This window comes from Delphinus delphis, chromosome 6 (assembly GCF_949987515.2).
Source record: "Delphinus delphis chromosome 6, mDelDel1.2, whole genome shotgun sequence".
NCBI classification, from domain to species: domain Eukaryota; kingdom Metazoa; phylum Chordata; class Mammalia; order Artiodactyla; family Delphinidae; genus Delphinus; species Delphinus delphis.
The window spans coordinates 60519461-60544227 of NC_082688.1; positions in this window are offsets into that span (position 1 = coordinate 60519461).

Genomic DNA, 24767 nt, shown 5'->3' on the forward strand with positions numbered 1-24767 from the left:
AAGACAGAATGCTGTTCCTCAATTTGAATTGATGGAGTTAACGGCCAGGAGTCTTGTCCCTTCCAAGCTTTAGACCCAGCCCTACTTTACCACTGGGTTCCAGCATTTTGCAAACTGCAGACCTATGCAAATTGAAAGCTGAAATTTTCTGTAAAATGTGATTTTAAAAATGTTTCTTTCTGGTCAAATTAGAGAGTGAAATAGGGAGAATCAGAAATCCAGCCAAGGGTCACTTTTCTCTTTTGCTAAGGATACTATGATATGTACTTTTATCAACCATACGCTGATGCCTATTTTAGGTATGGCACAACGCATGCACAGAATACCAATTCTGGTTCCAGATGCAATTAGGTTCGAATCTACCACTTACTATATTTATGATTTTTGATGAGCTCTTTAATCAGATTATCAGGGGTTTTTTTTTTTCATATGAAAAGTGGTAAAACAATTCATCTGACAAGGGGTCCTATGTGGTTATAAATAATAAAATGCATGTACAATGCCCAGCACAGTTAGTGCTCATGCATACTAGGTATGCATATGGTTACTCATATCCTTTGTCCTAATAAATCTCACAAGAGGAGAGAACGCTATTTAGAAAAATACAGGTATTACTTTCACAAAACAACTATCAGCTCTATTAGCTCCACAGAGTTTGCATTCATTTACTTCTTATTTCACCATTTCTATACCCTGATCATGGGACATGCAGTCAAGAAACAACTTAAGCAGGAGCATAAAAACATTATGCCTTCCTGAAGATTATAGTCAAGTGAGGGGACAGGGCTATGGATCAAATAATCACACAGATAAAGGTAAAATTATAACTGGCATGGTGCTCTAAGGTCAATAGAGACTGCTTGAGGAAATGACAGATATGAAGAATGAGTAGAAGTCAACTGCTAAAGAGAAAAGCAACTGTAGCTGGAATGAGATAAGACATGTTAGAGCAGGTGCAGAAGAAATATGAATATAAGGTTTCCAGGTAAATCAGCACTTAAGCAGGCATTCCAGTCAGGACTCAAGCAACAAAATAACTTGGAGTTCAGGAAATAGTAGCATCATTCAAGCAAAGTGATAGAAGAGTGTGGGTAACATGTAGTCTGTTGCCTTAGGAAAGCATACAGTCAATTAGTTATTAGCACAAAAGTGTATCAAAGATGTTATTCTGTGGGTTAGTCTTAAAAGGGACAATTGTGTAAAGGATGGATAGGACATCTGTCAGACAGAACTGAAGGGATATTTAAGAAGGAGCCCCTGAGGATAGAATGGTGATGATTACTGGCTGTTGACCAGAGTCAAACAAAGTGATTGAAGAAAAGAACATCTTGGGCAGCAAACATATCATCGCTGGGAGCTGACAGAACACAAGTTCTCGGTTAATTGGAACTAGACTTTTGGGGAATGAGGCACTGTTAGGGCATGACTGCACATATTAAATTTTGAATACTTTTCAAAACAAAGACAACTCACTACCATATAATGCAATACAGCTTGTAACAGAATTTGGCTATTGATTGGCCATGAGAATGGAAAAAACGAAGTTTATCCTTCTCATCTCTCTTTTGCACAGAATGTGAATATTATCACTGTTAAGCAGAAATAATGTTGGTTGGTAAAAAGCTGAAAATATGAGAAATAAACAGATTATGCTCAAATGAAGAATGTTGTCCTAAAATGTTAAAAGAATGAAGTATATCTATTTACATTGTAATGTTGGTTTACAATAAGCAGGATATAGTACTTTATGAGCAGTGTGAAATTGTCTATGCAAAACATATATACAAAAAATGATAAGGAGATATTAGCAATAGTTAGTTGCCTCTCAATGGTAGAACTACATGCAAATACACACAGACACACACAGATACAAATAATTTTTCTTTTTTAAACTATCTATGATTTTAAACTTTTTCTATAACTGGAAGGTAATACTTTTATAACTGGAAAAAGTAATAACAATCACAGGAAATGATTAATATAGAAGAAAAAAACATTTCAAAATCTTAAAGTATTTTGTTAAATTGACCTCCTCCCTAAAACTTAGTTAGGTGACTAGTTCAGAACCAGACACAATTTGGTCACATTTTCAAAATTTTCAAATGAGTTCAAAAAAGCAATGACATTTTTGGGGACAGTATTGAAATTTTGTATACTTAGCTTATTCAGTGTGAAAATGTTTTCAAATATCCCTAAAATTGTCTGAATATTTGTTAAGGCATGTGACGAAATATAACATGGGACATATATCTGCAAAGATAATTGGCTCTTCCATTCTGCATGTGTCCTGTTGATGATCTCACTGTGTGAATACAGGCCAACATTTCCTCACTCATCATAGAATATCAACCTTTCCACTTAAACATCTGCTATACAAAATACCTGAATCTCTCTGAGAATACCTGGGGTTCAGGTTTTTGCAGGTAAATTTAGCCTTACCTTTTTGCTACCACACCTCTGTCAAAAATCGAGCTAAGATAAATGCTACTAAACAAGCTAATCTGAAAAACAAGCTATTCCCTCCTCTACTTTATGTTCAATCTTTGCATAAACTTCACCACCAGATTTTGGCTTAGTTTTCTGTAGCTCTTCATTAACTTGGTTTACAGTAAGAATATGTTCATTGGGTTAAGGTATGATGCTGTGGTAAACAAAATTTCGGCCTCCACAATCTTTGCTTCTTAATGTTATGCCTGGAGATAAATTAGGTAACATGGCAAAAGGGATTTTTCAGATGGAATTAAGATTATAGACTTTAAGACAGGGACAATATCCAGGATTATCTGGGTGGGTCCCATCTAATCACTTGAGCCCTTAAAAGCAGATAAATTTCCCCAGTTGGGTCAGTGAGAAAGATATGGCAGAAAAAGAGGTAGGGGAGATGAGAAAAAGGGGAGATGAGAGATTCAAAGGATAGGAAAAGGATTTCACCCAAGCTGCTGGCTTTCAGCATGTGGAAAGGGCCCAGAAGCTATGGGACACAGGTGACCTCTAGAAACTGAGACTGACTACTAGCTGAGAGCCAGTAAAGAACAGGGACCTCATTCTACAACCACGAGGAACTGAATTCTGTCACCAACCTCAATAAACTTGGAAATGGATTCTCCCCAAAGCCTCCAGAAGGAAACCCAGTCCTGTCAACACTTTGATTTCTGCCTTGAATACTCTATGCACAGAAACCAGCTGAGCCACACTCAGGCTCACAAGTACTTGGGCGTGTGACCTACAAAACTCTTAGATAATATATTTGTGTTGTTTCAAACCACTAAGCTTCTGGTAAAATTTTTTATGGAGACAATAGAAAATCAATACAATGTTCTACTTCTGGTTTTTATGTGGGGTCAATACAAGAATGGTCATATAAAGAATGCTTACACATTTTCTAAAAATCTAAGATCTAAAATCTAAGATCTTAAATTGCCCCTGCATAAGAAAATATATGATATAGTTCTATTTGTGAATAATAAAACCATTATCATTTATCTCACCATGAAAATATGAAAAGGCAACCTATGGAATGGGAGAAAATATCTGCAAATCACATATCCAATAAGGGGTTAATATACAAAATATACAGGGAATTCACATAACTCAATAGCAAATAAAAAATTAAAATCAGAAATAAAAAATGGGTAAAGCACCTGTACAGAAATTTTTCCAAAGACATACAAATGGCCAACAGGAATATGAAAAGGTGCTCAACATTTGCAATTCAAAAGTGAAATGCAAATCAAAACTGGTTATTATCAAAAAGACAAGAAATAACAAGTGTTGGCTAGGATTTGGAGAAAAGGTGACTCGTGCACTGTTGGTGGGAATGTAAGTTGATGCAGTCACTCTGGAAAATAGTATGGAGGTTTCTCAAAAAATTAAAAATAGAACTGCAAATGACCTAGCAATTCCAGTTCTGGGTATTTATCCAAAGAAAATACTAACATAAGAAGTTATATGCATACCTATGTTCACTGCAGCATTACTTACAATAGCTGAGGTATGGAAACAACCTAAGTGTCCATCAAGGGATGAACAAAGAAATTATGGTATATATATACAAGGGAATATTACTCAGCCAGAAAAAGAAGAAAATTTTGCCATTTATGATAACATAATTGGACCTTGAGGGCATTATGCTGAGTGAAATCAGACAAAGACAAATACCTTATGATCTCACTTATATGTGGAATCTAAAAAACAAAACAAAACTAAACTAAAAAAAGCAAAACTGATCTCATAGATACAAAGAACATATTGGTGACTGTCAGAGGTAGGGGATTGGAGGGTGGACAAAATGTGTGAAAGGGATCAAAAAGTATGAACTTCTAGTTATAAAATAAGTAATTCATGGAGATGTAATGTAAAAAAGAAAAAGAAAGAAAATCATCTATCTACACACACACACACACACACACACACACACACACACACACACACACAGGTATATAATTCATCCTTAAGAAAGAAGGAATTCCTGTCCTCTGTGACAACACAGATAAACCTGGAGGGCATTATGCTAAGTCAGACAAGTCAGATAGACAAATACTACATACTATCACTGATATGTGTAATTTAAAAAAAAATAATAATAAAGAAAAGAATTGAACTCATAGAAACAGAGTAGAAAAATGGTTGCCAGAGGCCAGGGAGTGCAGAAAATAGTAAAAGGTTGGTGAAAAGGTACAGAGTTTCAGTTATAAGATGAATAAGCTCTGAAGACCTAATGTATAACCTGGTGACTATTATATAATTAAAATTTGCTAAGTGAGTAGAACTTAAATGTGCTCTCTCACAGACACAAAAGGTAAATATGTGAGGTGATGGAATATGTTAATTAACTCAATGAAGCAAATCCTTTTACAATGTGTATATATATCAAAACATCACATTGTATACTTTAAATATTGTACAATTTTATTGGTCAAGTATACTTCAACAAAGCTGAAAAAGGATATTATAACTTATCTTACATGAAAGTAATTGCCAAATGGATTAGAATTAAGTATAAGATAAAACAAACATTACTTTATTAAAATATAAATGTAAAAAGAGAGGTGAATATTGATCAATTTTTATAATCTGAAGGATTTTCTAAATTTAAGAATGATGGAGTATGTCACCAGAAAAAAAAATCTTTAAGGTATAGACTACATGGAAATATACCATATAATGTGACTAAAAATATACAAGAAAAACAAGAAGAAATTCCATAAAACCAAGTGAGAAAAATAACTGAAGTAGATATAATAGGAAAAGTTTTATACCCTTAATGTATAATAATTTATATCTAAAATTTGTTAAATACTTACTGTGTCGTAGGCATTATTCTAGGAGTTTCACACATCTTAAAAGATTTCAATTTAAATTTTACAACATTTTATTCTGAAATTCAGATGAGAGAAATGGAGGTAACAGAGAGGCTAACTTACTTAAGACCACATTAGTAGTGAGAACTGTTGGGAAAGACAAACAGTGGAGTATGTCTGATGTAAATAGTTTGTAAGTCTGGAATCTATTGGAGGATTCTAACATCCAGGGAAAGGCTTGGATGGTAAATTGTGGTTAATTTTGATCAATTTCAACTCTTAGCACTTTACTAAGGCACCCATCTCCCACCCCTACTCCACAGCAGGTAGCCATGCACACATTCGGGAAAGCTTGCATGTAGCTTGTGGCAGCCAAGGTGGACAAAAAGCACCTTGTCCTCCAAATATTGGGGAACTGTGGTCTGATCACTAATTGCTGCTTCTGATCTCAGAGGTGCAAAGAGGTAGGTGGCCATTTTTGATGCACCACCCTCATTTTTTTCAAGCTTTTCCCCCTCTGGCTGAAGTGAATTCCAAGGGACTTAAAAACCTAGCCCCCTTCCCACTTTCATTTTTCTGTTTTACCCCTTTTGGGAGCTAGAGATTAAAGACTAGCACATTCAAAAGCAACTGAATATATTCACCATGCATTCCAAGGAAAAGGTACAGGCTGAGAGAAGACTAGAAAGCATCTTAAGTTTATACATTAAGTTGATTCTCAGCACAGAGGCAGTCTACAACAATAACAAAACCCATAAACAACAGTAATAAAAAAACACTAAAAAATACCAAACCCCAGGAAGGGAGGTGAATCCAGTTTCTAGAGTTACCATATTATTAGATTCAAATGTCCAGCTCTTAGCAAAAAGTCACAAAGCATACAAAGAAATAGGAAAGTATAGCCACATTCAAAGGCAAAAATAAATCAACAGAAACTGTCTTAGAAAAAAATCTGATGACAGATCTACTAGGCACACAATTTCAAACATCTATCCTAAAGATGCTCAAAGAGGTAAGGAAGATGTGGAAAAAAAGTAAAAATGAAATGATGTATGGAAATATTAATGAAGAGACAGAATATATAAAAAGAAACCAAAGGAAAATTGTAGAGCTAAAAATACAATAACTGAAATTAAAAATTCACTAGCAAGATTCAAAGAGAGATTTTATTGAGCAGAAGAGAAATGTGTGAACTTGAAGATAGGGTAATAGAAATTACCAAGTCTGAGGAACAGGAGAAAATAAAGATTGAAGAAAAAGGAAGAGCAATTAAGGGAACTGTGTGACACCATCAAGCGGCCCAACAAATGCATTTTGGAAGGAGAAGAGAAAGATAAAGGAACAGAGAGAATATTTGAAGAAATAATGGCCAGATCATTCTAAATATGAAGAAAGATATGAATATAAACATCTAAGAACCTCAATGGCTCCAAGTAAGATGAACTCAGGAGATGCACACTGGGATACATTATAATTAAATTTCTGAAAGACAAAGAGAAAATCTGGAAAGGAGCAAGAGAGAAGTGATTTGTCACATACAAAGGATCCTCAATAAGACTGTGAGTAGATTTCTCATCAGAAACTGTGGAGGTCAAAAAAGCAGTGGGCCAATATATTCAAAGTGCTAAAAAAAAAAGTCAGCCAAGAACCCTATATTTGGAAAAAACTGTCCTTAAAAAATGAGGGAGAATAATTACATAGCTATTATTTATGAAATAAGAGTATTTTATAATAAAATAACATGTATTTCACTAAACAAATGTCTAGAATGCATTAATTACAAAAATATTTTTAAATTAGGGAGAAATTAACACATTCCCAGATAAACAAAAATTTGAGGGAGTTTATTACCATTAGACCTGCTTTGCAAGAAATGCTAAAGAGAGTCCTGTAATTCAACATAAAGGAACACTAGACAGTAGCTAATAACCAAATGAGGAAATAAAAATATCTTTGTAAAGGTAAATACATGAACAATTATAAAACCTCGTATAATTATAACAATGGTATGCAACTCCACTTTTTGTTTCCTGTATGATTTAAGAGACTATTACATTAAAAAACAATCAGTCTAAAAGCTAGTAATATTGTAACTTTGGTTTGTACTCCACATTTTGTTTTTAACATATTTTAAAAGACAAATGCAATTAAAAGAATTATTATTTTATGTTATTGGGCAAAAGATGTATGAAGATGTAATTCTGTGGCATCAACAATTGAAAGGGGTGGTGATGGGGCTGTAAAGAGCAGAATTTTTCCTATGTTATTAAAGTTAAGCTGATATAAATTCAAATTAGAGTGTTATAACTTTAGAATGCTAAATGTAATCTCCATAGTAACCATAAAGAAAATAGGTATAGAATATACACAAATGGAAATGAGAAAGAAATTTCAATGTTTCATTACCAGAAAATCAACTAAACAAAAAGAGAGTAACACAGGACATGAGGGACAAGAAGCTATAAAACATATGTAAAACAAATAGGAAAATGACAGAAATAATTACCTTCTTACTGGTAATTACTTTAAATATAAATGGATTAAACTCTTCAATCAAAAGACAAAGATTGACAGAATTTTTTTTTTTTCTAAAAAAAGAAGCAAACAAACAAAAAAAAAAACCCAGGAACCAGTTATATGTTGTGTACAAGGTACTCACTTCAGATCAAGAGACATATGTCTGAAAAGGGATTAATATCCAAAATATATAGAGAATTCCTAAACCCATCAACAAAAAACAACCCAATTCAAAAATGGGCAAAGGTATTAGATAAACATTTCTCCAAAGAAGATATACAAATGGCTAATAAGCAAATGAAAAGGTGGTCAACATTAGGAAAATGAAAACTACAATGAGATACCACATTACACTCATTAGGATGGCTACTATTTCTTTTTCATTTTTAAAAAAATTTATTGGAGTATAGTTGACTTACAATGCTGTGTTAGTTTCTGTTGTACAGCAAAGTGAATCAATTATACATATCCAATAGGATGGCTACTATTAATAAACAAACAAAACCAGAAAATAATTGTTGGTGAGAATGTGGAGAGATTGGAACTCTTGTGTGTTGCTGGTGGGAATGTAAAATGCTACAGCAGCTATGAAAACAGTATCCTAGTTTTTCAAAAAATTAAAATTATAATTACCATATGATCCAGTAAGTCTACATCTGGGTATATAACACAAATAATTAAAAGCTGGGTTTCAAAGAGATATTTGTGCACCTATGTTCACAGCACTGTTACTCACAATATGAGGAAGCAACCCAAATGTCCATTGGCAGATAAACAGACATGCAAAATGTGGGATATACATAAAATGGAATATTTTTCAGCCTTAAAAAGGAAGGAAATAATGGTGTATCCTACAACATCGATGAACAGTGAGGACATTATATAAGTGACAGAAGTCAGTCATAAAAAGACAAATACCATATAATTCCACTTATATGAGGTATTTAAAAGCAGTCAAAATCATCACGATAGAAAGTAGAATAGTGGTTTCCAGGGGCTGAGGAAGGAGGAAATGGGGAATTGTTGTTTAAAGAGTATAGAGCTATAGCTTCAAAATATGAAAACAGTTCTGGAGGTAGATGGTGAAGATGGTAGCACAACATTATGAATGTATCTGATACCACTAAACTGTACACTTAAATGGTTGAAATAGAAAATTTTATGTTATGTATATTTTATCACAATAAAAAACGGGTAAGAAGGTTTATTTATCATTGTATAATCTCTATTCTGAAAACTCAAATTAAATTTGGCAAAATAGATATAAAATGAAAATGTTCTTTAAAAATGGTATTAACAACCTTTAAATAATAGTTAACTTATTTGAAAATGGTAATAAAATGGCATGTATTATGTATTACATGAAGGTGGATCCTTTCAGACTTCCATAGAGCTGTGTCTTCTGTAATTTGTATCCTATAATATCTATAAATTCTTATATAGGATTGTATGATTTTTTTGCTATTGCTTCCTTTAATTTTTTTTACTTAATAATAAACTATGTTCATGTTTGATTATTTTGGACTAGCTCACTGGTGTTCAAGTACCTGTTATATAGCTAGCAGAGCATAAAATTATCCTTTTTTTGTCCTTTAATTGGCCAAAGCTGCAACATCTGTCATTTTTGTGAGAATCAGATTTCAGTTTCAAAGGCAGCATGAACAGTCTGGCACAGCCACATCAGTATCTCTGGTTTAATCTTCTTGCCCATCCTCCCTCTTTTCACTAATCACTTTCCCCCCTTCAAATCTCCTTCTCTTCACAAAGCTTCCTTTCACCTTATGGGACCCACTACTGCATCTTGTCTGGCTATTGATTCTGCAGAGTGTGCCACCTCAGTAATGCTAGGTCATTCATAACTACATGTAGAATTTTTATATCCCTCTTCCATCATTTTTCCCTTTGCCAAAGAGTAAAATTTCTATCTAGTAGCCACAATAACATGCTATGAACTAGAATTTAATCAGTAATAAGAGTATTAACGATCATTAAAAAGGATGTAATAGTAGGAACCACACAGAATTTTTCTGGTTCTGTGTGTTTTGTTTTTGTTTGTTTGATTTTTTGCATTTCAGTCTCTGTGGATTCCTTCTGGGATACTCCTTCTGGAGTTAAATCTGCCCAAACAGATAAGCTCTGCCATGAATTAAAAAAAAAAAAAGGCAAGGTATCATAGAAGTGTGAGCATAAAATTTGTTCCCTGCTTGATAAAATCCTTTAGAATATTGTAATGTTAGTATTATTTTTCTCCCCTTTTCTTTTATCAACTGGAAAGGCAGTTTCACCTTCTGCTATTATAGCACCATACGCTCTAGTCACACTGACACTAAAATAACAAAAAAAGACACCATACCCTTTCTTTTGTCTCCATCCTTTGACAAATTTTGCCAATAAGCATAATTTCTAACTAAAAGAAAATCGAAGGAATAACTCCCTATTTGTTCATTTCTGCTTTTTCTGAGATTACACAGCAGCATGGGCAAAGTTGACTACACTATTAAGTAAAACATGGCACAAAAGTTTTACACTTTAGTATCAAAAATGTATGAAGTTTTTTCCAAATACATGAAAAGGAAAAAAGTAATTTTGGATCAGTGTAACTAGCTTCACCCAAAAAGTTCTGTTACCATAACAACTTCATTATTTATTCACTTAATGTGATTTAATTTAACAGTCAAGGCAATTGATTTTTCTGAGGCGTAATTCCTTTATTTATACTTTGGGGAGTGTAAATAAAAAAATAAAGTAAAATATGTGAAAGTCTATAATGCAGATACTATAAAATTTAGTTGTAAAAATCAAGCAGCACACATAGAAATCAATATCTAAAATTGATTGAAAAATAACAAGAAAATAACTTAGCATTCATCATGGTGAAATAATGGCAGATTAACTTTTTGCACATCAATTCCCAATTGATAACTATGAAATACAAAAAGCATGCCTTTGAAGACATCTGAGGTACACCAAAACAACCACAGCTTGAGGGGTGAGAATCACAAAAAGATGAGAAGAATACTTAAATAGATCCAAATTATTCAATGTTTTCCCCACAAGATATTTAATATTTCTGAAAGTAGCAACCAAAGGAGAAGCTAATAATGAAGTACAAAGTGATGGCTGTACCTAGTAAAAATTGGTTAACTTTCCAAAATCTCATGGAGCAGGAGGACAAAATTTGAGTTTCCGGGCTATAAGTCAGCCACGACATGAAGGGCTAATATGTTAGAGTGAAAGAAAGTATTTACTTTAAAGTGAGCCCATATGACAAATCCACAGCCAATGTCATTCTCAATGGTGAAAAACTGAAACCACTTCCTCTAAGATCAGGAACAAGACAAGGTTGCCCACTCTCACCACAATTATTCAACATATTTTTGGAAGTTTTGGCCACAGCAATCAGAGAAGAGAAAGAAATAAAAGGAATCTCAATCAGAAAAGAAAAAGTAAAACTGTCAATGTTTGCAGATGACATGATACTATACATAGAGAATCCTAAAGATGCCACCAGAAAACTACTAGAGCTACTCAATGAATTTGGTAAAGTAGCAGGATACAAAATTAATGCACAGAAATCTCTGGCATTCCTATACACTAATGATGAAATATCTGAAAGAGAAATTAAGGAAACACTCCCATTTACTACTGCAACAAAAAGAATAAAATAGCTAGGAATAAACCTACCTAAGGAGACAAAAGACCTGTATGCAGAAAACTATAAGACACTGATGAAAAAATTAAAGATGATACAAACATGGAGAGATATACCATGTTCTTGAATTGGAAGAAACAATATTATGAAAATGAGTACAGTACCCAAAGGAATCTACAGATTTAATGCAATCCCTATCAAATTACGAATGGCATTTTTCATAGAACTAGAACAGAAAGTTTCACGATTTTTATGGAAACACAAAAGACCCCGAATAATCAAAGCAATCTTGAAAAAGAAAAATGGAGCTGGAGAAATCAGGATCCTGGACTTCAGACTATACTATAAAGCTACAGTAATCAAGACAGTATGGTAGTGGCACAAAAACAGAAATATAGCTCTATGGAACAGGACAGAAAACTCAGAGATAAACCCACGCACATACGGTGACCTTATCTTTTATAAAGGAGACAAGCATATACAATGGAGAAAAGACAGCCTCTTCAATAAGTGGTGCTGGGAAAACTGGACAGCTACATGTAAAAGAATGAAATTAGAACACTCCCTAACACCATACACAAAAATAAACTCAAAATGGATTAAAGATCTAAATGTAAGGCCAGACACTATAAAACTCTTAAAAGAAAACATAGGCAGAACACTCTATGACATAAATCACAGCAAGATCCTTTTTGACCCACCTCCTAGAGAAATGGAAATAAAAACAAAAATAAACAAGTGGGACCTAATGAAATTTAAAAGTTTTTGCACAGCAAAGGAAACCATAAAGAAGATGAAAAGGCAACCCTCAGAATGGGAGAAAATATTTGCAAACGAAGCAACTGATAAAGGGTTAATCTCTGAAATATACAAGCAGTTCATGCAGCTAATATCAAAAAGAAAAACAACCCAGTCCAAAAATGGGCAGAAGACCTAAACGGACATTTCTCCAAAGAAGATATACAGATTGCCAACAAACACATGAAAGGATGCTCAACAGCACTAATCATTAGAGAAATGTAAATCAAAACTTCAATGACGTATCACTTCACACCCGTCAGAATGGCCATCATCAAAACATCTACAAACAATAAATGCTGGAGAAGGTGTGGAGAAAAGGGAACCCTCTTGCACTGTTGGTGGGAATGTAAATTGATAGAGCCACTATGGAGAACAGTATGGCGGTTTCTTGAAAAACTGAAAATAGAACTACGATATGACCTAGCAATCCCACTACTGAGCATACAACCTGAGAAAACCATAATTCAAAAAGAGACATGTACCACAATGTCCACTGCAGCACTATTTACAATAGCCAGGACATGGAAGCAACCAAAGTGTCCATCAACACATGAATGGGTAAAGAAGATGTGGTGCATGTATACAATGGAATATTAATAAGCTATGAAAAGAAATGAAACTGAGTTATTTGTAGTGAGGTGGATTGACCTGGAGTCTGTCATACAGAGTGAAGTAAGTCAGAAAGAGAAAAACAAATACCATATGCTAATGCATATATATGGAATCTAAAAAAAATTGGTTCTGAAGAACCTAGGGGCAGGACAGGAATAAAGATGCAGATGTAGAGAATGGACTTGAGGACATGGGAAGGGGGAAGGGTAAGCTGGGAAGAAGTAAGAGAGTAGCACTGACATATATACAAATGTAAAATGTAAAGTGTATTATTTTACCAAATGTGAAATAGATAGCTAGTGGGAAGCAGCTGCAATGCAAAGGGATATCAGGTCGGTGTTTTGTGACCACCTAGAGGGGTGAGATAGGGAGGTTGGGAGGGAGACGCAAGAGGGAGGAGATATGAGGATATATTTATACATATAGCTGATTCACTTTGTTATACAACAGAAACTAACACAACAGTGTAAAGCAATTATATTCCAATAAAGATGTTAAAAAAATACCTGTAATACAATAGCTTCCAATGCTAATTTGTTTAAAAATGCATTTTCTCTATAAATAAAAGCTCATTCTCAATATAAAATTTGAATTGTTATATACATTAACTATTTTGATATTAAGAGAATGTTTGTTCATGTGGTACAAAAAGCATATTAGAGTTCAATCACCAAAGAGAGTAAAAATGGGACCTTCTTAAGGACAATGATACAGTTCTTACTTTACTTTCTGATGGCCTCACAAATCTCATAACCTCCCACAACCCTTTCATAAGATAAGGCAAATGAGTATCAACCCATGGTTTTTTAACCTTAGAATACTTTGCTATTTATTTTAATTGAATGTCGAGACTCTTCTTCTCATATCATTGATATTGATCCAATAATTGACAGAAATCATCACTGGACAATTGTTACTGTTGCTGCCGAAGATGTGGAAAAAAACCAAGAAATTCTTAATTTGCATATTGCAGTCATAATTTAGTTTGTGCCTTCAAGTATACAAGATTCTTCTCATCTACATATTTTGTTTGACCTTACAGGTGACTAAAAAATAATGAGAGTAGTAACAAACTTGTATTTCCCAAAAGATTTCCAAAGCTTTAACTGATCTTTCTGGAATTCCCAAAGATTATTTCATGAGCCTCTGTTGTATCTTCTAGGAATTCTTGACCAAGATAAACCCTAAAGAAACTGTCATGAATTTGAATGGCTGTTCTATGTAAAAGATATGCAAATCAAAGCATTACCAAAATGCATTAAGTGCTCCACTGCCAAACTTCATGAATCAAAGATGGGCGGAGTCACACTGAATTCTATTTCATAATGCTGTGGTTTATTTACTCCCTTAAAAAAACACAAACTATTTTAAAAATCATTTAATTTATAGATACTCAAAAACATTGGTCTGAAAAAGAGTAGTGTTATTTTCCAAGTAATATACAATTTTCAGAGGGGAAGAACAAACACCCAGATAAGTGATTTACTTACTTAAGACCAACTCATGCCTTAATGTTGAAGAAGGAAACAGCATCTTGATTTGATACTGTACTGGGTTCACTTGAGCTGATTATATGAAAATGGAAGGACAGGAAAATGAAGAAAAGAAAGGTGACTTTTCATTTCAAGCTCCAATGACACTTTGCTGAGATGTTATGCTAAGCATTTTTAGACATGTAGTTAAACCATTTAAAGTTAATCTAGGATCCTAGGAGTAGCCATTTTTTGAGATTATGTGACAGGCATCAGAGGGATAGTAGCCAGGAAAAATAAAGGCTAATAATACATTTTTATTTCATGGTGATTAAAACAATAATAGAAATGAAAAGAAGAGTTCATAATAATGAGTCAAATGTTTTGCGTCTTTTGCAGTTCTCAGTTTATATCCATATTAAGATAAGAGCATGCCACTTTAGGACTAGGTATATATTATTAGACGTTGTCAAGCTCAACTTTCTTATTTCATAAAATACTGCATCTGGTATTTCAAGAAAGGTTTATGAAACATCTTCACTACCCATAATATGATATAAAAAATTCTGTATTAGAAAGCTTTCTGTTTTAGTGTTGATATATTAAAATAGCAACTTCCCTAAAAAATAAATAAATAAAATAAATAAATAAATAAAGTGAGCGCGACAGTTGAAAGTACTTTTAAAATCAAGGCATTTACTGATTTCTAAGTGGTGTTGCTATGATAGACTTAACACCAGAGAAAAGGATAGTAAATAGGTTAGGAAGCTGATGAGAGCTTTCAGGACTTTCACAGTGATGTGGAAAAAAAAGTGTGTTTCAGAGGCCACCATGTATTAGTGATCTTCATAAACACTTTTACAGACACACACACACACACAGAAGCCCACGTAAGAGCAAACTGGAAATAGGCTAGGCCTTAAAAAAGACTGAATAACAGCTTTGACCAAAATCAGTCTCAAGGTTAAACTAATCTGCTCCTGTTCTAAGAATATGACATATTTTTAAGAGGAAGTTAACTATATATTTGGAGGACCAATTTATTTCTAATTTGTTTTCATATAAAATGGCAAGAATAATTTTTTTAAAAGACTGGGATGTCAGAAGACAAAATCAAATAAGTAAAATTGGAACAAACAAATAGTAAAATCTAACATAGAGATGATCCTAAAATTGTAGTTATCAGAGGAAAAGAATAGACAACAAAAGGGATATTTTAACTCAAAAAGGTGAAAACTATAAAATAACAATTAAATTGAAATTATAAAACTGAAGACTCCAACAACTGGCATTCAGAAAACACTAGAAGACTTAACAGCAAATTAGGCATAAAAGAAGGGGGGGATCACTGAATCAAAAGAAAATACCCAGATGCAAAATACCAGATGTACAGAATAAAGTTCAAAATGTACTTGCAAGACCAAAATATATATAACAAAACATACTGAAAAAGTTCTGACATAAGTGTACATGGAGACCCAAAGGAGGAAAGGAAATATGAGGAATAGACACTATTAGAAGATAAGATGAGCAAAAATTTTCTAAACTGGTGAAAGATAAAAAAAACTCAAATTTAGGAGTTCTACAAACACCAGGTGGGATAAACCTAAAGAAAGCCACTGTTAGAACAAACGGAAGAAAAAGAATATTGTATTATCAGAAATGAAGAGAGACATCACATACTGATAAAAGGGTCAGTTCTTCAGAAAGACATAACAATCCTAATTGTGTGTATATCTAACAATAGAGCCTCAAAGCATAAGACAAAAATTGATAGATCCAAAAGGAAAAATATATATATCTACAACTAAAGTTAGAAACTGCAATACTTCTTTCTCAGTAATTGAAAGACTAAATGAGCAGAAAACCAGTAAGGATGTAGATGACCTGAAAACATTATTAACTAACTTGAAGTAATTCACATTTTTGGAGCACTCGACTCAACAACAGTTGAACATACATCCTTTCCAAGTGCTCAAGGACACATGCATAACATTCTACTGAAACTCTGATCTGCTCCCAAAATGAGCCAATGAAGCACATTTTCCCAAGGACACAATCTATTGTATAGAATTCAACAAACTAATGTCCTCACAATACTCTTCCAGATAGGTGGAAGAGTATATTAAAAGTAGAAATGGGCAAACGAGATTACAAGAAGTGGTATGATGTATAATGAAGGCTATTGATAGAGATTTCCAGTTTCACTTGGATATGATTTTTTAAAATGAAGCTTCTACTGTGATCAGATCATCCAGAAAAGAAGATGCAATAGAGCTTGGACAGGTTAGAGATGAGGAAGTTCAAGTATTGGGAATCCAGAAAAGAGGTTATATTAATCAAAAACGGCTCTGGTTTTCATTTTTGCAGTAGATTGGAAAACAAGTAAAACCTTATAACTTGGTAAAGGCAAACACAAAAGTTTAAAATGAATGCGAGAAGTCAAGAGTGAATAGAGCTGGAAATTCAGTAGTTAACAAGCTAGATGACCAGCAAAATAATGGAGATTTTAGTGGAGACAGAGGAAGTTTTCAGAAAAAAGTGAAAAGGTTAAGGTACTTGTATCAGCTACCCAGACCACTTGAATTAGTAGAAGAGTCTGAAACTCTTATAAGAACAGATTCTTTCACTATCCCTTCAAGTCTAAAATTCAATCTCAAAATATGTGCTGCTGAAAAATCATTCACAGACAAGACAAAAATTTTCTAGATTTAAAAGTTTTATTCAGGTACATCCAGTCTTCTCTTTCCCAATCTCACTCATCTCAATGAATTGAATGTGTTTTGAAGACAGAATGATGGTTTCCCTGGTAGAAGGCCTAAGAAAGAATAGTATTTTGTCAAAGTAATGTATACACAATTTTATATATATATATATATAAATTTTATATTATATATATATTATATATATATATAAAATGATATCAATATATATATAAAATATATGTAAAAATGATCACATGAGTGAGTGCACATTCACAATACTCAGCATTACAAATACAGGAAAAATGACTTACTCTTTTATTCAATAAGATCTTTTTATCTTATAATTATTTGCTTTGATAAATTGTACCATTTATTTCTGGTATTCAAGGAAATATTTAAGAACACGCGAGTAAGGAATGGCTTATTTTCTCAAACATTATGTTAATGTTAAGTATGACTTTCAATGAGTCTCACTGTTAAATATTATAGAATTCTAAAGGGTCATAAAGTACATAATTTTAGGTATTAAAAAGGCTGCCAAAATGCTGCTTCTTTGCTAATTTACAACTTTCTGGAAAAAGGTTCAGCAATGAGTCATGATTCTATTCCTGGAGGGTCATTATCTGCCTTCTCTCTTGCTCCACAGCTAGATTCTGGCTCTAACAGCATCATATATGTACTCATCTGCTCGGTACTATAAGACTTCATAAATAGTTTCACAATTACTGTGTGCACACAGCTACAAAAGCAAACCTACTGAACTTCCATTTCCACCTAGGATAATAAAGCTTTAATAACAATAATAAAGCTTTAAAGAATGTTGCTTTCCCAAAAACAATGAAAAAATCCAGATACACTAAAAATCATAATTTTCATTAAACCCATTAGAGAGGTGAGGGTACAAAACAACCAAATAACCTGAATTTCAAAGAGGCACAAGTCCAAAAGAGTCAGAATGCACGAACTTTATTGCCTATAGTAAAGCACTTGCAGAAGAAGCACAATCCACTCTTTAAATAGATGAGAAATCAACAAAATTTTAATAAAAGGCTAAATAGAGGATAGAATGTCATTCTGGAATAGGTAGGGGCCACAGACCGAAATGGAGTTGTTACTCCCCCCAAAGCCTTTTCATACACATCTCTACTTGAGTGTTTATAAAAAAGATTGGAGGCAGGAGAGAAAACTAAAAAGAGCCCCTAGCTCTTGATAATGGCAAGCATGTAGGATTTGATCAGTGGTTGTGGGAGCACAGGCATATCACAGGACTCACTTCCTTACACTCTTGTAAGAGCCTTAAATGACAGAGAGAGAGATAGCATGGCTGTTCCCTGTATAAAGGCAATGACATTTTGGGGTTAGGGGTCAGAAAAATAAAGCCTCTTTTTCCTGGAGAAGTAGAAAATCATCTTAGACTCAAAATACTCTATGGCTACCAATCATAGGTCTTATTCTACTGCGAGAGTATAAGAAAACTCCTTAACCAGCACCAATTACAAATATAAAGCAAAGTTTGGTTATCATTCCAAGGGGCAAAAGCACTGAGAAAGCTCCCGTAATTTTGGCTCAGGTGCAAAGGACCTCCTTCAGACTGAAGCTGGATCAGAACAACACCCCCTTACCCCTCACATGACTCTAACAGAGAAGTCTACGGATAAGGAGGGGCAGGAGCATGGAGAGAGTCCACCTTTGAAGTGCGCATAGACAAAGTGGGCTAAAAGTTGATGGTAGAGAACTAAAACTGAGAGAAACTCTCTGACACCAAAATCTCTACCCTACACATAAGGAGATGGAAACCCACCACTGGAGGAGTCTGATGATTGGGATTACTGATATTAACTGAAGTCATAGTAAAAACAAAACCCAAATAAACTTCATTCCCTTGCCTAGACTATGTCAACTCCCACTTTAATGTTCTGAGAGAAAAGCCATGTTTATTTCAAGATGCAGATACTATTTACTTTAGAATTTACTGTTTTACACATAATGTTCAGCATATGATTAAAAAATAACATAATTTTTGTGATATAAACAACAAAATAAGGGAAAAGTACCTCAATACATTGTGAAGAAACAAAGGGATCAAGAGAACCTGACTCAGAGTTGAACTATAACCCACTACATAACAATGTTAAAAGAGCTATATTTATTATGTTAAATGATCTAATGGAAAAGGTGGGTGACATGCATGAATAGATGCAGAGGAATGCAAAGAATAAGAATTAAATGGAAAAGCCTAGGGAAATTAAAAAAACACTCCAATATTAGAAAATGAAAGTCTTTTTACTGAATCAGTAGTAGATTCAAAATGGTCCTCTGGATTCTCCATTAGGGTCTCAAGATTGCTGCACTTCTTTTGTGATGGCTCAAAGGGAGAGTGTCCCATGAGTCCTAGGTTGAAACTGCAGGACTTCCTCTTACCTAGTCTCCACTATATTCTATTAATCTAACAAGTCACTAAATTCACTCTAGATTCTAGGAGAGGGAAAATAAACTCGTAAATGCCACCCCAATGGGAAGAGTAGCAAAGAATGTTTACTTTTCTTAAATCTCTCATTATATATACCCCATTCTCCTAATCCACATTTGTTGTTAAAACTAATCAGGGGCATTACAATTTAAAATATTCAAATATAAGTAACTTTAGAGATGAATGCCTGTAAACTTTACAAGCAGAAAGAAAAGGCAAGTAGGAGAAAATAACATTTCCATTTTCTTATCTCTAATTTATACTCTAATGGAAAACAATATACCATGCTAAGGACCTGTTTTACTTATTACCTAACTAAAATTTTTAACTTATTTTCTGACATTTAACTCCAAGCTATTTACTTTACACTACAATTTCTTGATTAATTTATTATTTTAGAATAAAAGGTTATTAATCTTAAAAACATATGTTTTAATTTTTTATATTATCCAAGGCTTTTCACATATAATCTTGTATTTTATCTACATTATGCTACAACAAAAGGTGAAATGAAGGCAAATTCAAGCAACAAATTATTTCATTTCTTTTGTGACAAAACCTAATCTAACTGATTTTATTCCCTTTGGATTTAATGAACTATTTGAACAGGTTTGTTCTGTAGGATGGCCTTGTTGGAATGAAACGTTAAGAGAAATGCTTGAGTTTTAAACAGTTGAAGCAGTTATATTAGAATCTTCCAGAATAAGCCTATCTATATCACTTTATGCTTTTATATTTAAACTCTCTTCTTTTTACTGCCAATAAAAACAGAAATGTTGAGAAGACAGAGTGTGATCGTATAAGCCAAATGTTGACATAAATGACATTTTACTTTCATTCTATCCTTATTACTTAAATGGTTTCTCTCAAAAGTCACGAAGAAGCATTGTGATTCATATTTATGACTGATTCTGAATCCACAGAAATGAAATAACTTTGCCATTTTGTACAGATTTAGAAATAAAAAATTATTTTGAGTAATTTTTAAAATTATGATATATAGAACATTTTGTCTGTTGCTTTAAAATGTATTTTAATTGGACAAAGAATAAAAAAATAAGCCAGTGAATCAATTTGATCATTTTGAATATTTTAATCAGAAATGTGATCTAAAGCAGTTAGAAATATCATTTATTTATCAAACTTAGAAATATTTGTCTTTTAATTTGGGCCTTTTTGATATTGTATACACTTAAAACTTTAAACATAGCTTTTGGTTGCTTAGGAAAGCAATTATTTGTCTTTATTCACTTAGTAAGCTTGCCATAAATTGTCACATGAGTAAAATTTGGTTTGTATTGGTCTGACATACTGCACTTCTCGTTAGCAATCATAGAAAGCTATACTCAAAAACCCTAAGATGAAGTTTAATAATACTCAGTACCTTTTCCAGTGATGGGATATGGTGCTGGCCTATAATTCATGTTGTAGTGTTACTATCTAAAATGTGTCTAGGCTCTTTGATCAAAAAAAAATCTTCTAAAATGTATATAAGGTGTTTCCGGGTCTTTGCACTGAAACATACTCTGAACCTGTCCACATGTATATTTTTTTGGTCATCATTTGCACTTTTCTACCTTAGTTTCCTTTATTTCAGAATTTCAAACATCAGTTTCTAGAACATACTCTGAAGAGTATTTCTGTAAGGAAAATCCTATCATCTTCAGAAAATCATAAGAAAGTCAAAGTTTAAGAAAAAGTTGTATGTTAACAAATGAATAGGTATATCCTGTGACTTCAGTTTAAATTATAGCATGTGCAGTCTTTGTTAATGTCCTTTTATATTTAAATAAAAGCATTTATTTCACATACAAAATTAGAAATTAATTACTAACACATTAAAGAGACATAAAATGTAATTATTTCTTGCCCAACTGCACAAAGATTTGTTAAATGAAAAGCCCTATTAATTTAAAAGCAATTACAAGTTATGAGTAATCTTAATAGTTACAATATTATTGAGGATAAATTGCTTAAACCTTTAATTAAAAGTTGAATCATCATTAAAACTATGTAATTTGGAAAGGAAAGGGTCTTGAGTTCAAACAATTTTCTAATTCAATACTAAATCTAGTTAAAATTTAGTTACACTACAGTAACTTTCACAACCCTGATTTTGAACTAACAGTTTGAGACATGCTTACCTGGTATACTTTTCTCTACTGTGATACTAAAATATAACATGCTGGGACTTCCCTGGTGGCACAGTGGTTAAGAATCCTCCTGCCAAGGCAGGGGACACGGGTTCGAGCCCTGGCCCAGGAGGATCCCACATGCCGCGGAGCAACTAAGCCCGTGCGCCACAACTACTGAGCCTGCGCTCTAGAGCCCATGAGCCACAACTACTGAGCCCACGTGCTGCAACTACTGAAGCCCAAGCGCCTAGAGCTCGTGCTCCACAACAAGAGAAGCCACCACAATGAGAAGCCCACGCACCTCAAGGAAGAGTGGCCACCGCTCGCCGCAACTAGGGAAAGCCTGTGTGCAGCAACGAGGACCCAATGCAGCCAAAAATAAATAAATAAATAAATTTATTTAAAATATAACATGCCAAAAATTGTTTTTATCTAATGGCCGACATCAGTGACATCCATGAACTTTGATCTTTTAAAACAGCCATTTCCAAACCATAAACCCATTCAAACTAGACACAGTTCGCCATTCTTGATGGATTCTTCTATGCCTTAGTATGCTGTCTTTGGACAGGTTGCAAATCAAGAAGAAACAGTCATAAATAGGGAAATTAACCCACGGAAAGACCAGCAATTACGATGCAGTAGCATATTAAAAATGAATGCAGTATCAGTCAGAACATCAAAGCAGATCCACTGAACTAGGGCTCTGTGTGTGTGTATATGTATGTATGTATACTTATACTGGGAAACACAGAAAACATAAAACAGCTTGCAGAAAATATGCTGCCCCTTGGCTTTACACTAACAGCAGCCAGGGAAGAGAATCAGTTAACTATAATGGAAGTATCATTCATAGACATCTGTCCACTTTGAAGAGAAACCAACACACTTTTATAAGAAAATAGTGTCGTAGTAATTACTACACGCACACACACACACACACACACACACACACACAAATGCCCAAACACATGCAGAAAACTTTTTTCATTCTTCATTCCATAAGAATTAATTATAACATCTGGCTCAAAAGAAATAAAAATGAAGTGGAAGTATACATTCCAGCTTGGGGCTTTCTATTGTCCCTGAGAAGGTATTTTACTGGGAAGTGTGCACAATTATGTCCTTTTTGAGAAAGAGTGTAGAATTGTAGTTGAAATGTATAGGTTTAGATGCTTGCAATATTCAAGGTAAACAACCACTTAAGTGCCCATATGTGTCTGCCTTTTCCCTTTAACACTGTTTCAGCAATTAGGAATGTTTAAATGATCCAGTAACTACCACCTCTCACATCCAGAACTAAAAGCAAGACTCAATACCATTAATGAAAAATTCAGCATATTCAAGCAGTTGAGTGAGAACCAGGCCCTATATATCCACAAACATCTCCATGTCTTGGTTTTAGATGGCTGTTTTTTTCATGCATTACTGGGATAATAATTTGTTGTTCTAGTCACAAATTTGTTCTTGACCTCTGAAAATTCTTACTATAAGAATATATAGAATTCTTACTTCAGAAATCTACATGAAGATTTTTTTAGTCTATTAAAGGTTTTAGGGAGAAAGATACAGCTGAGTAAACTAAATGATGGCAAATTCCAAACCAAAAAAAAAATGAATAGTACTTTCAAACGTTATTTGTAACTGATTATATTAGAAATTGGAATGAAGATCTCTATTGATGCAACTTATAAGTGATAATTATATTAAAAATTTAACCATAAGGGTCATTTTAACTTCTAATATTAGGAAAATAGTTATACTTATTGCTAGTTTGCTTTTTGTTCTCAATCTCAGCCCATCTTGGTTTTGAATTCTATGAGGAAGGCAGGTAGTGAAAACAAAAAACCAAACCACCAACCAACCAAAGTGGAGTGATGCACAGCCAGTGGTTCTGTGAGGTTCCCTGAAGGGTAGGAAGGTATATGTAGAAGCTAGGTACAGAGACTGAAGAAAACAGAGGTTCTGGAATGCTCCTGCTACAGAAGAGTAATTTATGAACATATGGCTTTCAGGTAGTCAATAACCTTTGAATTTGAGTATGGTATCACCTAAAAGTTTCTTTAAATTAACCTCTTGCTAAATCCATGAACAGGTTATATTATACAATAGGTCCTCCGATAGGAGCTTTATAAGAGATAAACAATGTAAGAAAGAACCTTGAATTTTCAAAACTGAAGGACAACAAAGTGGTAAATAGAAAAGACAAATTTTTGTTCTCAGGTATTTAAAAACATAGGTACAACTGTAAAGCAAAAATGATAGCATTACCTGTTTTTTCAATACATGGTATGTAATACTTATAGAAACAATAAATTAAAGATTGGTTAGAAGCGATAAATGAGCTTACAAAGTTGGCGTTTTCTGGATTTTACACAAAGTGATATGATATTAACCTTATGTAGACATGAAAGATCTATATATTAAAAATGAGTTTAAAATGCAAAGAAATGTATACAAAAAGTCAGTAAGTAAATGAAGTAAAAATATAAAGAAAGAAAAAAAAGAAAAAATAAAAAAATTAATTTAAATATTCTGAAAGAAGTCAAGAAAGGAAAACACCACCACAATGCAAAGACAAACAAAATAATTATACAAAATAATAACAAAATAGTACAGTTAAATACACATTGATAATTATATGAAATGTTAATGCTGTAAGCAGTTCAAACAAAAAGCAGAGATTGAAAAATTTGAACTAAGCGATCATGAAAATACAACATATCAAAGTTTGTGGGGTGAAGCTAAAACAGGGCTTAAAGGGAAATGTGCAGCTTTAAATGCATGTTTTAAAAGAGGAAAAATATCTAAAATTAATGACCTAAGCCTCCACCTTACAAAGAAAAGAAAAGTATGGTCAGGTAAACCTGAACAAGTTTAAAGAAGGAAATAGATTTAAGAAAAGATATTAATAAAATAAAAAACAGAAAGACAATAGAGGACATAAACAACACCAAGTTTATATATATAAATCTTGGTTCTTTGAAATCACAAAAAAAATTGATTGATTAGCAAAAAAGGAGAGAACACAAATCAATATAAGCACCAATAAAATAGGTGTTTTCACCATAGATCCTATAAATTTTAAAATAGTAAGAACACA